The sequence below is a fragment of the Lepidothrix coronata genome, unplaced genomic scaffold, assembly GCF_001604755.1.
Source record: "Lepidothrix coronata isolate B3197 unplaced genomic scaffold, Lepidothrix_coronata-1.0 Scaffold261, whole genome shotgun sequence".
Lineage (NCBI taxonomy): Eukaryota > Metazoa > Chordata > Aves > Passeriformes > Pipridae > Lepidothrix > Lepidothrix coronata.
Window position 1 is genome coordinate 707415 of NW_016690441.1, and position 16097 is coordinate 723511.

The following is a 16097-nucleotide window of genomic DNA, read 5'->3' on the forward strand; positions in this document are numbered from 1 at the left end:
ATAATATCCATCTTCACCATGCCCAGCATTTCCTGCTGATTGTGCTCCAAGAGGAATGCTTGGACACATGGACACACACCAAATTATTTGGAGAGGGAAAATAAAAAGCACCTCAAGGACTTGAAGACTGAAAAATATAAAATGTTCAGCCCTTTCTCCCTGTTTTCTCCACATGGAAATTTACTCCAATCATCAGGAGGTTTTTCCATGGGGATTGTTTGAGCTCTCTTGCTCCCGCATTTTTGTGATGCCCACAGGACAAGGAGAAGCCCTGATATCCAACTCTGCCTGTGGGAATACAGCAGGGAAGATCCTACCGGGTGAATCCCACTCCAAGGGGTGCTGGGATGAGCTTTATGTCACCTCTGAGGAGGGACCACAGAGACCTGGGAGCATGGTGAGGCCAAGGTGGACCCCAGTGAACTGATCCAAACATCCATTATCTCCCGTGCATCCCTCGGGGAATTTCGGGAATTACTGAACAAGGTAAGTCCAGTCTGGATTTCTCATCCAGGCCTGGGCACAGGTTGCCCAGAGAAGATGTGGCTGCCCCATCCCTGGAAGTCCAAGGGCAGGTTGGACTTGGAGCAAAGGAAGGAAGGAAGGAAAGGGAAGGAAAGGGAAGGAAAAGGAAGGAAAAGGAACCCCAAAAGGCTTCATTCCCCATCCAACATCTCTACAGTTCTCTCTGGACCTGGTCTTGCCATCCCACGTGTCTCCTCCATGCCGAAGGTTTCCTCAGCATCCTGCTGGTGCTGGGGGCGATGGGAAAACCTTCCCACATGGCTGCTGTGGCCCTGGAGCGTGGGGGACATCCAACCCTTGCCTGGAGCTGCAGAGCCCCCAACCCCATGCTGGCTGTGCTGGCCGGGAGGACACAACCATCCCCTCAGCTCGTGACCTTCCACTCCCCTCTAGTGGCTGTGGAGGCCGAGAGGAGCACAGAAAGGACTTGGCAGCGCCTCTTTTCCCCAGGGATGCCATCTGAAGGGACAAAGATGGGGCTCTTTGGGTCCAGAGAGACCTCGTGTGCCCACGTGCCCACATCCCTGCAGGCTGGGCCGGGGTGGTGGAGGTGTGGGTCACAACCTGCAGCTTCCTCACGTTCAAAAAAAATACAAAAATAAATTAAAAAAAAAAAAAGTAATTATTTTTTTTCTCCCTACAGAGACAAGCTGAAAAAAATGTGACTACAAGTGGCTGCAAGGCATGAAATCTGTCATCTCCTTCTCCCCCACCCTTGTCTGGAGCCTGTAAGATTCCGGGCTTTCCGTTTTATTCGTGAGCTGAACTAATCCAAACGTGGCCCAAAGCCTGGAGAAGAAAGATGATGTTAATCTGATGCTCTGGCTGCAGTTCCTGGTGCTGTCAGCTCCTCACAGAGTCAAAAACGAGTGGATGAGAAGGGGGCTGGGCTGGGATAGCAAACATCAGGACCCCCCCTTGGTTTCTCCACTGTCATCCCAAGAGGTCCTTTGGAGCTGGCTGGGATCCTTGCTGAGCAAACATCTCTGGGTGGACATCTTTCCCAAGCAGAGGGGTGGGAACAGGGCACCTGAGGCTTCCCAGGGGCTCTGGGGCCGGGTTTTTCCCTATGTGATCCCTTGGGACTGGTGGGGTGCCTGGGTGAGGCCGTGCTCCCGGCACTGGAGCTGCTCCAGGCGCTGGTGGAGGGACAAGGAGCGACCCCCCCAGCTCCTGCCCTCCTGTGTTCCACCTCCTGGCAGCAGGTTCTTTGCCAGATGTCCTCCTTGGTGGCCTCCCAAGGGCACCTCTGCTGGGATGGCAGCATTCCTGCCTCCAGGTGGGGGGGAGCAGCTGTCCTGCCTGCACAGGGAAATGTTGGGACAATCCCAGCCCTGGAGGGGCACCCCCAGCTCTCCCCATGCCCCCCATCCTCCTCTGCCTTGGAAACAGCCATCCAAGATCCATTCTCCTTGGGAACATCCCATCCCAGGCTCCTTGCCCAGCGCCCTGACCTTTCCCCCAGCGCAGATCCGGGGACCTTCGTGTTTGTCGGAGCACTGAGATTCCTCTTTTTTTTTGTTCCTTCTTTTCCCCCTCTGGAAGTTGGGAAGTTTCCAAGATGAGTCAGTGTCCGCCTCTTCTCCATAATTAGCACCCTGGGATTTGGGAGTAGGACTTCGGTGTAGCCCACCAGAATTAATCAAAGTGTATCTTACATTAAATGAATATTAAATGCAGCAAAACCGTCATCCGGCCAAATCCCTCCTGACTGGCACATCCTTATCCCGAGTCTTTTCTCCCTCTGTTCTTTCCTCCTCCTTTTTTTCCCTGTTTTTGGTCTCTTTTATCCTTCCCTTTTATCAGCATTTCCCACAGATCTCACAACCTCTTTTCCTCTTAAAGTTGGCCCTTCTGAGGAAGGTTCATTTTTTTTCCACATTTTTTATTCCCAGCCCTTTTCCATGAATCCATGGACGTGTCCTGTGGTGTTGGGAAGCTTTGGGCTTTGTTTGTTTGCTGCTTCACAGGCTTTTGACATCTGAAATCAGAGAATTATTTTACCATTTGTCAACAGGAATAAAACCCCAGTGACCCACCCTAGTGCTGCTTTCCAGTTCCCAGGAAAACCTCCTCAGTCTTAAGGGATTTCAGGAGCAAACAAACCCTTGTAATGATGAAATGATTCTTCCCTGGAGGCAGATTCCCTGCCTTTGGATACCTGTGGTGTCTTGGATCCCTCCTGGATGACTGGCAAGTCCTTAAAGACCAACTTTAGAGTTGGAATTTCACATTCCCTCTTCATTTCAACTCTGTTTTCAACTCCCAGGATGTATGAGCACTGACTTTTCTAAAGCAGCAAAGCTTCAAAAACACTGATTTGGGACGAAAAATGAAATCATGGAAATGCCTGGTGAGCCAAAATTAATTAAAAAAAATTACATTATTTGTAAAGAGCCTGAAATTAAATATTTACTTGAACACTGAAATATTATAAAACTAAAAAAAAAAAAAGGATTTTAGAATCAGAATAATTCCAAAGTTTTCATTTAGAAACACTTGAAATGGGCCTTCCTGATTTTTTTTTTGTCAGATTTTTGTTGTTGTTAAAACCAACCTCCTCCTCCACGAAAATTCTTCGAATTATTGTATTGCTAAAAATGTAAAAATATTTAAAATTTTTATCTAATAATAAATAAAGAAAAAAAAAGACCAACCACCCACCTCTACTTACTCAGGCTTTTTCCATCTTCCCAAGGCTGCAGGAATGAGCTGCTCCCTGTACAAGGCAAATGTCACCTGGAGGTGAAGAAATCGAGGGCAGAATCTGAGAGCTGAGGAGTTAATGATGAGGAAGATGTTTTTTGGCATCGATTTGGGAAACATCTCAGTCCAGCCCAGGCCTGTAACATGTGCTGGGATACAAGTGTGAGCCTGAGTCCCACTTGGCACGTGCTGGAAGTGCTTTCCTGAGTCGAGGCCTGGAGTTTTAACCTCCTCAAAAGTTCTGGCAAAGCATAAAATGTGTTTAAAGCCCAGAAATGAAAACACGTCGTCGTTGGCAATAACCTTCCAGTTTTGAGGGATGTTCCTTTTATAGGCCAGAGACATATGGGAAAAATTCCTGCGTTTCCCAAATAACAACACTCAGGGTTGGGAACGGTTTAATCCGAACCAGCACCGTGGGGTTGGGTCCTTAATGAGGCTTGGATGGAGTCGTGCACATGCTGCTGACCCTGGCTGGGATAGGGAGAGCCCTGGATGTGCCCTGATGGACCACGGAATGACATCCCACCTGCACCTACAGGTGTTCCAGCCTGCAACAACCAGCCCGGGGCTGTCCAGGGGCTTGTGGTTGAGTGTTGACCTCGTGCCTCATCCAGGGAGGCCCTCAGTGTCCAGCTCTTCCAGAGCCAAGATCCAGAGCCATCCTGGCAGAGAGAGTAGGATTCCAAAGGGGAAGTCACTCTGCTCCAAGGCTACAGATGCTCTGCAAAGGCCTTGGCAGAGTGAGCTCGGGGGCAGCCAAAGGCATGACGGGGGGACAGGCAGTGTGGGAGCTGTGGGGACACAGCTGAGCAGGGCCTGGACAGGATCCTCAAGGAATGCCTCCCCTCCTTGTGGGAACCAAGCTCATCCTCCCCTCCACATCTCAGAATGCTGAGGGGAGCAGCTTTGGATGGGGCTTGGGAAGGAGCCCATTGGAGTTGGGAAGATAACGGGAACGCCCCAGCCAGCAGGACTTGGCTTGGGATTTTGAGTGTCCAGAGGAAAGCCCAGGCTCACAGTTCCTTATCCCCCTGCTCATCCCTTGGCTGCATTCCCACTCCAGGCTGTAACAGGCAGTGGAGCAGTGCCATGGAGGAGCTCCACTGCACATGGAGCGACAGGGCCCCGCAGAGCCTGTGCTGCCATCCTGGGCTGGGACTGCTCTGTCACCTGGGGGGTGACTGGGAGGTTGGGCACTGTGTGACTTCCAGGACAGGATGCAAGCCCCGAGTGAAGAACTCACCCTCTGCCAGCGGCCAAAATCCACAGCCTGCTCTTCCTTCAGGCTCGAGAGTGTTGGTAGACCAGCCAGTCCCGGAGATCCTGCAGGGCATGATCCATGCAAGGCTTGTGTTCCAGCCCCAGTTCAGGTGTGAAAGCCACAGTAAAAGTCGAGTGTTTTCAACTGCTGAGCCTTTGGAGCAGGGCAGAGCTCTGAACCTCAACCAATCCTGCTTTCCTAAGGCATCGCTTGGGAAAACTTCCCCTGAAGATCTGCTGTGGCACCAGGAGGTGTCCTAGGGCAGGAAAGGTGCAGGTGCTCTGTCCTTTTATGTCCTTTTGCTGTTGTTATATAAACCCCCTTAAGCTCTCACTTAGGAGGGAACTAGGCTTCGACCCTGACTTGGACAATGCCTTGTCCTTTTCCCAGCACTCTGCCCCCCACCTCTCCTCCTCCTCCTCCTCCTTGCAGCTGTATCCACACGATGGCACCAGTCCCCAGGCACTGTCCTTCGTGCTGAGCTGGGCTGGGGAGGTGAGGATGATCTCGTGGGGAGGAAATTTTCCTTGACAGTAACCCAAGTGGGCTGCAGAAGCACTTTGGTTCCTGGCCAGGTGGATGCAGGAAGATCATGGAATGGTTTGAGTTGGAAAGGACCTTAAAACCTATCCCACCCCCTGCCATGGGCAGGGACACCTTCCACTAGACCAGACTGCTCCAAGCCCTGTGCAACCTGGCCTTAGATATGAATCTCAGAGCTCAGAAATCACCCACTGGCAGGACTGGAGCAGCCAAATCTCTTCACCTATTTTGGGCTGATCTAAATCACCTCTCCTTTGCGTGGCAGAAGCCAAATTCTTTCCCCACAGCAGCTGAGCTCTGAAACTTCCCTGGAAATAGGAGGGTGAGCGGTGAGCACCACCACTGGTTAAGTTCCTTAAGAGATTGGAGGGTTGGTAAAGGAATACTGGGGCTCAGAGGCAATTTCCCAAGGAGAAACACAGATGATGCTGAGCACTTTGGTTTGCTCTCTGATCCCAGGCTTTAGCCCACCTGAAACCAGCTGTTTCCTGCTTTTTCCCTTGTTTTCTCTCCAAAGCCAAGCAAACACATGTGTTTTGGACAGCAGGGTTTGGTTTTGCACTTCCCAGCCCCTGGCATGTCAAACAGGGCCCTGCTGCAGTGGGAACACAGGTGGCAGAGCCATTAAAACCAGGCAGTGGCACTGAGGGACAACCCAGAGGTTTCCCATCTCTGCCACATTTATTTTTCCAGCACTAGGAAATTGGAGCATGGGGAAGGATCCTGGTCAAAGCTTCCCAAACACCTTGGGGTAATCAGAAGTTGGTTCTGGGGAGATGAACTGTTCCCCTTGTTAAAGGGAATGTAAAGGTGGTGGTGGTGGGAAAGTCATCCTGTTGGTACTAAATGGGAATTTATGAGCTGAGCTTCTTGAGGAGGGAGGGAGAGGGAGGTGGTGGCATCGTTTGGAAGTGAAATCATGGGTTTCAAGCCTGACCTTTGGCTCCTCCTGACCCCAACAGTAACGAAGGGGAAAGGGTCTGGCCATATAAACACATCCCAGCATGAGGCTGGGTGGGGTAAGATCCGATTCCATCCCATCAGAGCTGGACCAGAGGTAGCTGCTCCCAGTCCAAATGTTGCTGGGGCTGGATTTCCCCGTCCTGCCCCTCCCAGGGCTAGGATGTGTGTCCTGCAGCCACCTCTCAGAATGGGGCTTTTGCCTTCCTGTGTCTTTCTCACCTCCTTCCCTTGTGTCATCCCGTGGGAGGGATGGGATGGACACAGAGGAGCACCCAGGGTCTTGCACAGGATGGGAGCAGGGACACATCCACCCGGGGCTTCACTCCCATCATCCCGGCTGGTTGTGGGGTGTGTGCAGTGAGAGCTCTGCAGATCTGATGGACGTTTGGAGGAATGGAATGGGGAGGCACTGGAAAATGTTTGTGTCCAAGGCCAGCTTGGATGGGGCTTGGAGCAACCTGAGATAGGGAAGGTGTCTCTGCCCATGGCAGGGAGTGGCACTGGATGAGCTTTAAGGTGCCTCCCAACCCAAACCATCCTGTGATTTTCTGAGAAGGGCTGTGGCCATGGAGCTCCCTGCCCAGGATTTTGGGTCCACCCCCCCAGGAGCTGCCCTTCCTGCCCCTTGGATGGAGATTCCCTCTCCCACGGCTCTGCAGCAGCTGCCTCGTGTCTCACCCGGGCCGTGCCAGCTGCTCCCTCGCCCAGTTCCTGCGGAGCTTCCACCAGATCCCGAATTTGGGAAAGCAAGCCGCTGTCTGGCAGGGCCCTTCCTGCAGGAGGCTTTCCGAAAGTAGGGATGTGAGGAAATTCCATACTGGATCTCCCGGCCATGTGCGAGGCAGGAATGTTTTCTTTCAAACGACCGCCCGGGGCAGCTCCAAAGCCCTGATGAGCCGCAAACGACCCGCCGAGCGCACTGTCTGCGGGAGCTGGGGACACAGCCACGGCCCCAGGCAGGGGTGTCACCCCCCAGGCAGGGATGTCACCAGGCAGGGATGTCACACTCCAGGCAGGGATGTCACCAAGCAGGGATGTCTCACCCGGGCTGGAAACAATGAGCCTTGGAACGGGGCGACAGTCCCCTCCCACAGCCTGGAGCCGGGAGAACAGTGTCCCCAAAGGGGTCCCTGAGGGTGTCCCCATATCCCCAAGGATGTCCCTATGGCCACCTCTGTGTCCTCACCCCCCACCCCGTGTCCCCCAGTTTGTCCCCATGCCCCCCCTCCGTGTCCTCAATCAGCCCAGACGGGTGAGGGATTTCATTGGGTTTATTGGTATCCACGATGTCCTTGGGGTTGTCCCCAAGGGTGTCCCCAGGGATGTCCGCCAGGTTGTCCCCAGTCAGCCCAGGCAGCTGAGGGACCATCTCATGTTTACTGGGGGGTACCCACGATGTCCCCAAGATTGCTCCCAGGGGTGTCCCCATGTCCCTCCCAGTGTCCCCAGTCAGCCCAGGCAGCTGAGGGTCAGTCTCAGGTTTATTGAGGGGATGCCAAGATGTCCCCAAGGTTGTCCTCAGGGGTGTCCCCATGTCCCTCACAGTGGTCATGTCACTCATGATCATATCCAAGTTGCCCCCATGTCCCCCAGGTTGTCCCTAGTGAGCCCTAACAGGTGAGGGACCGTCTCATGTTTACTGGGGAGTACCCACAGTGTCCCCAGGATTGTCCCCAGGGGTGTCCCCATGGATGTCCCCATGTCTCCATGGGAGTGCTTTCTCCCTATAGAATATAATGGGGACAACAGTGACAATTATGAAAAGCCAGAGTGATCCATGCAAGTCCCCACCCCAAACTCCCTTCGCACGAGAGCAAATCCCCGCTGATTTTCCACTGGAAGCACGTGCTCCAAGTGTATCCACGATCCAAGCTGGAGCAGGGATGAGGGAGGGATCCCTTTTGTAAGTGTTGGCTGGAGGAAATGGGACTTATCTCCCAGAAATGGATCATATTCCAGCAAAAGCTTCCTGCTGAAAGATTGTTCTCCCAGCCTTTGTTCGGGGTTTGGCAGCTTGGGAGTTGCTGGAGTTTGCAAAGCCAGCCCTTCCCACCCTCTGATCCTGGGGCTGGAATGGGAAATAGGGAATAAAGGCAGAGGGAATGTGGAAGGTTAAATCCATCAGCACTTCTGCTCTGAGCTGCTGCAGGATGTGGAGCTTAAGGAGGAATTTCAAAGGGAAGCCACAGATAAAGTCCAGAAGAACTGTGTGTGCTTGGCGAACATACCCGTGCCACCTTGGAATTCTGGCATTGCCAGTTTAAAAGTCTGGCATTGCCAGCTTGGATTTCCAGCATTGTCAGCTTTGAACTCTGGCTTTGCCAACTTGGAATTCCAGCATTGCCTGCTTGGAATTCTGGCATTAGCAGCTCGGAATTCTGACATGGCCAGCTCGGAATTCTGACATTGCCAGCTTGAGATTCTGTCATTGCCAACTTGGAATTCCAGCTTTGCCAGCTTGGAATTCTAGCATTATCAGCTTGGAATTCTGGCTTTACCAGCTTGGAATTCTGGCTTTGCCAAGCTGGAATTCTGGTATGGCCTCAGAGAAATCCCTGCCAGGTGCTCATGTTTCTTAGAAACCAGCCCCTAGTTCCTTTTTCTTTCCTGGAAAACCAGCCTTTTGGGATGGGGAAAGGACAATATCTCCTGTTCATGTTGCAGGAAATGTGGGGTGAATCCAGAAAATAAAAATAATTAAAGGAAAGTCCACGGATTGACTGGAAAATCAATCCTTAGTTTCCTTCTCCAAAGGCTATGACAAGGCTCCTTTGACAAGGTCTTTGCACCATTCCCATTGTTGTGTTCCCACAGTTCAGGAGGGGAGGGAGGAGAAAGCCCCCCTTGCTTCCGGAGAATTTCAAATTCTTTTCTTCCCAATGGCAGGGAATTTTTCCTGGGAAGGCAATTCCATTCCTGGCCTGGTGGACTCCTTGCTCATTCCCGAACAGAGCCCTGAGGGGAAGAAGGCCTCGGGAAGCTCCATTGGCCCCCAGCAACTCAAGCTGAGGTGAAAGAGCTTTGTTGGAATATGAATTAAGCTCCAGCCTGACCCCTTCCGGGGATATTTTCATTTGAAAAAGCTTTAGGAGGCAACTGAAGTCTTTCAGTGAGGGGACAGGACATCAGAAAAGGGCTAAGTGCACTTTACCATGCCCCAAACAAATCCTGGGACTGCAAAGGAGGGGGGAATGGCATCAAAACCACAAAACTCATGGAGATACAGCTCAGAAACCTCCACGGCCCTGAATTGTTCTGTTAAAATTGGTTTAAATGCTGGTAACAATGGAATCATGGAATCACAGGATGGTTTGAGTTGGAAGGGACCTTAAAGACCATCTGGTTCCACACCTCCCACTAGCACAGGTTGCTCCAACCTGGCCTTGGACACTTCCAGGGAGGGGGCAGCCTGTGCCAGGGCCTCTATTCTAATCGGGGTTTAGGGGAGCAGCTTAAGCCCAGCTTTGGTCCTAGAAGTGAGAGAAAGGGTTAAAGATGAGACCACAAACTTGGGATTTTTAATTCCTTGAGAAGAGAGCTCGTTGGAGTGTGAAGGGATGAACTGTGGAAGAGGGTCTTCTGCGGGGATTGACCTCTCCTCCTGCTGGGATTGACCTCTCCTCCTGCTTTCCTTTGCTTCCAGCCACCCCTCTGCTGCTGAAGCAGCTGCTGGAAGAGGTTTTATCTGCCTGAAGAATCTCAGAGTCATTTAAGGCTGGATAAACCCTCTAAGATCATCCAGTCCAACCATCCCCCAGCATTGCCAAGGCCACCACTCACCCATTTTCCCAGATGCCACATCCTCAGGGCTTGGAAATTCCTCCAGGAGTGGTGAGGTGATTTCACAGCACTTGGGATTTCTGGGTGTGGTTTTTCTCTGGATGTCCAGCCCTGATTCAGGTCCCTTTGTCACTGCACTCAGAATGGCAGTAAAGAGATTTATCCTTTGTCCTGCCTCCATAAGTTACTCCTGACAGCTCCCAGCTCCCTGCTGTCCCAGGTTTCTGTGGGATTTAGGTTTCCCTCACCAAGATCTCAGTGCTGAGGTGACCCTGACCTCTCACCCTTCCAGGGGGGTTGAATTTGCCACCCCAGAACTGCTGCCCAGGTGGTCCCAGCCAATCCAGCATTCCGTATCTCCGAGTATCCCCCGGAAAAATTGTCAGCACTCCCCCTTTTCCTGATCCCTCCTTGCTGTCAGTGTGTGAAAACAGAGTGGCCTCAGAGGAAAAGAGATCCCAAGGGGTGACACTTGGGATTTGGATTTGTTTGGGGTTTCTTTTAATTATTGTTATTATTATTTCATATGATCTGTATCAAGGAATGGCTGAAAATCCAAAAAGCTGAAGATTTCCCCCCTCCCCTTTTGAAAATGAGGGAGCTGTCTGTGCTAAACTGAGCTGGGGTTGAGTAAAAACTGACTCAAAACCCCCTAAATCAGTACATTTAACATCCCCACCTCAGTGCTTGGCTACTTTCCAGTGAATATTTTGCATATTATGGGTGTTTTCTGTCACCTTTCAAGGGCACAGAGACCAAGTGATCCAAGACTGATGTTTATCCAGGCTCCACATGTGTGTAGGTGCTTCCATGGAGGAGCATTCCCATTTTTGGGATCTATCTGAGCCTGCTGCATCAAGGGATTTCTTGATTTCATCCTCTTTTGCACAAAAGTTTGTCCCTTCTCTTGGTCCCATAAATATAAATTAAATAAAAATTAACATATATAAACCACATAAAATAAAAGTAAAATATAGATATTATGTATGATAGAATTATAGTTAAAATATAAATATGAATATAAACATAAATGTAAATAAATATAAATAATTATAAGTATTATATAATTATTTATATTTATATAATAGAATATAAATAAAATATAAAAATAAAACAAAATTAAAACTATTTAAAATAAATAAAATATATAAAATAAAAATAAAATACAGATATTATATATTATATAAATAAATATAAATATAAATATAAATAAAATATAAATCGAATATAAATATAGAATCAAATATAAAGATACTACACATATTAAAAATAGAAATGTCAGACCCCTGGTAGCTGCATGACATCTTTATTTTTATTGGCAAGAGAAGCAGTATACACAGCAACATTGCAGTCTCTTAGCTCGTTAAAAATATCTCAATAAATAAAACAAATAAGCCACATATACACTGGAACAGAAAAAAAAAAAAAGAAAAATAATAAAAATAAAAACAAAAAAAAAGGGGGCAGGATGAGCTGTAGCAAATCATGGAGCAATAAGGGAGAGGTGGCAGAGTGTGGAGGGCAGTCTGTGATCCAGGTTTTATTGTCACAAATCATGCAGGGAGCTGGGCACACCATGGGCTTTTGTCCTTTTCTTATTTTTTCTGAGAGCCTTGGTCCGGTTTTGCCACGACTGTACAAGAAATCAGGGTTTGACTTTCAAAAAATAGCTCAAAAAAAAGAAAAAAAAAAAACCACAAACCCAAACCCGCTACAGTTCAGGGGGAGTAAAACCAAACCCAAAGATGTCTCAGCAATGCGTTCCTGAATTAAGATTTCTCTTGATTTGTTTTTTTCAGGAAAAAAAAATAAAAATTGGCGCTAAAACCCCAAAGCCGGGGACAGACAGACACGAAACCCGACGGCAATGGACAGCCAGGATTATCACTTCTCCTCTTCTCGCTGGTCAGTGGCTTTTGGGGGAGAGGTTGCAAACTTTCAGCCTGTTTGGTGCTGTTTTCTGCTCAGTCCAAGTGCTCCACCGAGAGTTCAGAGCCAGGGAGGTCAAGAGGAGTCTTTTGGACCAGTTGACTTGAGGTTTTTAAGGTTTCAGAAGCTACAAACTTGGATAAATCCCAATTCCACTTCAGTTGCAGACGCTGGACACTCTGGAGAGAAGGGAAAAAAGAAGAGAAGAAAAATAAACACACTGGACATCTTTCTGAGATGTGTTGTCTGGGAAGTTCTTTTCCCCTAGAAATCCAGCTGTGGTTCATATCCACCTGTTCAATCCTGCTCCTCATCCCAGAACCTGGTGAATCCGTGCTGGGAGAGATCCAGTTCACCAGGAGCATCCCCTAAGCCTGGGGATGGGAAATGCCTTAAGGAATGGGGAGATGGGATGCTCAGCCTCCTGAGATGGGCTTTAGAAAGCCCATCCATAGCTCTTCCTGCACAATCAGGCAATTCCTGCTGGAAAGGAGTATTTTCTTTCCATGCAATATCCAAACTCAAAAGCAACAATGAAAAAACAGCATAAACTTCCCAATTCCTTTGACTCTGGGATGTGCAGCCCAAGTTTAGGGTCAAAAATCGGATATAATAATTTCCACCCACTGAGGAAAGCTTCCACTTAGCTGATTTCCATTTCCCTTTCCATTTCCCTTCCCTTCCTTTCTTCTTCCCAAACCTTCCCAAACCCCTCCTTCCATCTCCAAGTCATTAATTATCTAATTACATTCTGCAGATGAGCTCAGGGACCTGACAGGCTGCCCAGGACCACTTAGAACTGAGCTCAACTGCTGAGCTCAACTGCTTGGGGTGGTGGGTTGGGGATGCCCAGTCTGGCAGATGACAGGCTGGCCCTTTCCTAAGGCTGGCCAGGGAGGGATTCAGGGCAGGAAAATAAAATCCAGGGAGGAGGAAGATACCACAGAGCAATTTTCTGGTGGGCTTTTTTGTTTTTGTGATGATTTTCTCCAGCAGGCAGAGGGAGGGTGAGCCCTACCAGCTACATGAGGCTTTGCTGTGCCCTGCTCTTCTCTGAGCTGTGAAAATGAGGTAAAAAGCAATCCTGGGCTGCTCTATTCCCATGGATTTTTTCAATCCCACCCAGGGCTGCAGAGGTGAGCACAAAGCTGCCCTTGGAGCAGAGCTGTGATGTGGGAGCTGATGATTTGAACCCCGGGACAAACACCTTGCTCTGCTGCTGCTGCCCTGAGGCATCTCGTTTCCAATGGTTCTTTCTGGTTCCCAGCAACTCTCTTGGCTCTGGACTTCTGGAGAACTGGGAATTTCTCAGCAGTTCAGAGCTAGGAGGTGTTGTGGCTTCCCTGTTCTGGTGTGGTGATGCTCCACCCTGTGGGCAGTGGCCCCCGAGCTCTGGAATGGCTCTGCCATGTCCCCTCCCGTGCTCCCAGGGGGTTGTTTTGGAGGTCCTTTCCAACTCAAAACACTCTGTGGTTCTGTGACATTATCCTCTGACTCTGGCTTGAGATCCTCACGTCAGGAATCTGCTCCTTGAGTCCCGTCAGGGGGAACCTCCTGGCTGAGGAAGAGGGGAAAATGCCCCCAAACCATCTGTGGGCTGCTCTTTCCTTCTCTTGTCCCCACCACACCGCAGCCAAAGGCTTCCTGGAGCTCCCTCTTCCTGCCCCTTGGTCCTGGAGAGCCCATCTGGAAGTGTCCCAGTAAACCCAGTGCCTTCTGCTGGCCCTGATCCCCCACTCCTCACACACCAGGAGGGGAAGCACGACCCCAGTTGCCTTCTGGAGCTGGAAAACGAGGCAACAGGACCCTCCTGGCTCCTTCCCCTCTTTAATTACAGAGATCAATGGAGATGTGGCACCTGGGGACATGGGGTGGGACCTGGCAGTGCTGGGTTAACGGCTGGACTCGAAGGTCTTAAAGGTCTTTTCCAACCCAAAAGATTTCATGGGGCTTACTCTGGAAAGAAGCAGCTGTGGATTTTCCAAGGAGGGGGCAGAGTTTTTTCCCAGCACTAAACTGGTGTGATAGCACAGCTTTCCAGAGCTTGGTTTTAATCCCAGCTCATGCACAGCTGGGATTGCCCTCCCTGCGTGTGCCTCAGTTTCTCTGGTTGGGAAACCCCAGTTCACCCCTTCCTGTCTCCCGGTGCCTGCGGGATTTGAGCCTGTAAGGCACCTTGGGATCCTCCAAGGCATAGCTGGATGCCATAATTCCAAATTATTATAATGTAGGATTGCAGTCTCTGGACTGAGAGGTGATGTACAGTGACAGTCTCTGCTGAAAACACGTCTCACAGAATTCCAGGATGGATTGGAAGGGACATTAAAGCCCATCCCATTGCCATGGGCAGGGACACCTTCCACTAGCCCAGGTTACTCTGAGCCCTGTCCAACCCGGCTTGGAACACTTCCAGGGATGGGAACTACTTTCTCCTGGGATTTCCAAACATTTCTCAGGGATTTCCAAGCATTTCTTTGGGCTTTCCAAGCATTTCTCCCACCCTGTAGCTCACTCAGACCTGATGCAGCTCCCTCGAACGGAGGGCTTCCTGCTCTAATTTTCCCTGCTTTAGGAGCACTTCCCAGCCACATAAGGAGCATTCCACAGCCTGGAAATCCCAAGGGCTTCTGGCTTGATGGAAGGTGGCAGCAAAACACAGCCCTGGTTGCAGGAAATTTCACAACAAGTCCCCAAGGCCTTTGCTTATATAGGATTGGGGTGGTTTGGGTTACAAAAGGAGTGAAATCATTTCCATGACGTGGCCAAGAGTGCAAACGAAATGGGAAATGCAGAGAAACTGTTGGAGTTTGTTTGTTCGTTGGTTTCGGTGGGATTTGGTGTGGTTTTGTTGTTGTTGTGTTTTGTTTTGTTTTGTTTTTAAGGTTTTTCAGCTTCTTTGAAAGTTGAGAATGTAAAACAAAGGTTCTGCCCCCAGGGCTCAGCCTCTCTCCTTCCATGGGGGCTTCTTCCAGCCCAAATCCCTCCCAGGAAGGTGCTGGTCCACCTTCCTGCCCTGTTTTTGGGGGGTGGGGAGGGGCTCGGGGGGTTTGGGGGGGTGAGGGGTGTGAGCACAGCAGCGGGGAGGATTTCAGCAGTCACTGAGAAGTTTATAAACCGTTTCCTCCTCCCTTTTCCTTCACCTTGGGGAAGGAAAAACCAGTGTGGTTTAGCCCAGCCCTGCTCAGTGGGACAGCACAGGGCACTTCCCATGGGAGCTGCCTTTGGGAACCTCTGGAGCAGGTGCTGGAAGGAGCTGGAGTTGCCATAAGCATTGAGGTTACTGGTCCTCATCTGTGCTGTTAATTCAGAAGGATTTAGTGCTCCAGGTGCTGCATAAAAACTGGTAAAATATTCCAAACCTGTTATAGGGTGAATGGGGATGGAGAAGTCCCGTGTTATTTCTGCTTGGAAATAATGCCTGGACAAGGCAGAGCAAGTGCCTCAGGCAGTGACCTCTCTGGGTGTCATCCAGGGCTGGAGAGAATCTACTTAGTCATCAAGACAAGGAAAATGGGATAGAGAGGAGCTCATGGAACCCCAGATTGGTTTGGGTTGGAAGGACCTTAAAGCTCATCCAGAGACACCTTCCACTAGCCCAGGTTGCTCCACCTGGCCTTGGACACTTCAGGGATGGGGCAGCCACAGCTTCTCTGGGAATTCCATCCCAGCCCTTCCCCACCCTCATAGCCAAGACTTTCTTCCTAATATTCCACCCAAATCTCTCCTCTTTTAGTTTAAAAACTTATTCTGGAATAGCCCGAGCAGTGCTGGGTTAGGACACAAAAGGGGACTCTCCTGCTGTAGAAAATCAGCCCAATCTTTCATTCTGTGCTAAGCAGCAGCTGCCTTTAATATTATTTTTCAAAATAAATGAATAAATAGGAGCAGTTCAGTTATTGCATGATGTCACCCCCCTGGTGCCTCCTTCCCTGTGGGCACAGGGACAGGCTAAAACCACAGGGAACAATGTGGAGCGTGACTTGGGGGACACATGTGGGCCTTCCCAGGGAAAAGGGCTGGCATGGAACTCTGAAATGCCAAAGCAAACGGCTCCAGGAAGAGGATTGTGCTTTTTTAAGCTTGGAAATGCCAAGCTGGAGAGGAGGATGGATCTCTGTGTCGTCTCCCAGGCTGGAAGTCTGAGTTTGGGTCATGGTGAGCGGGAGAGCCCTGTGTCACCTGGGAGAGTGGGATGGATGGAACCACTGCAGGTTCCTGGCTCCTACAGCCATCCCATCCTCCTCTGTCCCCACTGCCATCCCATCCTCCTCTCTCCATAACCATCCCATCCTCCTCTGCCCCCACAGCCATCCCATCCTCCTCTCTCCATAACCATCCCATCCTCCTCTCTCTCCCCACAACCATCCCATCCTCCTCTCTCTCCACA

At 50.2% G+C, this 16097-nt stretch overlaps 1 protein-coding gene and 1 pseudogene across 1 annotated transcript in view; one reads left to right on the forward strand and one right to left on the reverse strand.

Moving 5' to 3' along the window:
* Positions 1–12082, forward strand: part of LOC108507561 — a 23055-nt pseudogene extending 10973 nt beyond the window's left edge.
* The window catches only part of TWIST2 (twist family bHLH transcription factor 2), a 32371-nt gene continuing 27455 nt past the window's right edge, over positions 11182–16097 (reverse strand). Inside the window, exon 2 of the mRNA XM_017835628.1 lies at positions 11182–11889. The gene's annotated coding sequence lies outside the window, so the exon portion shown is untranslated. The remainder of the gene's footprint in view (positions 11890–16097) is intronic.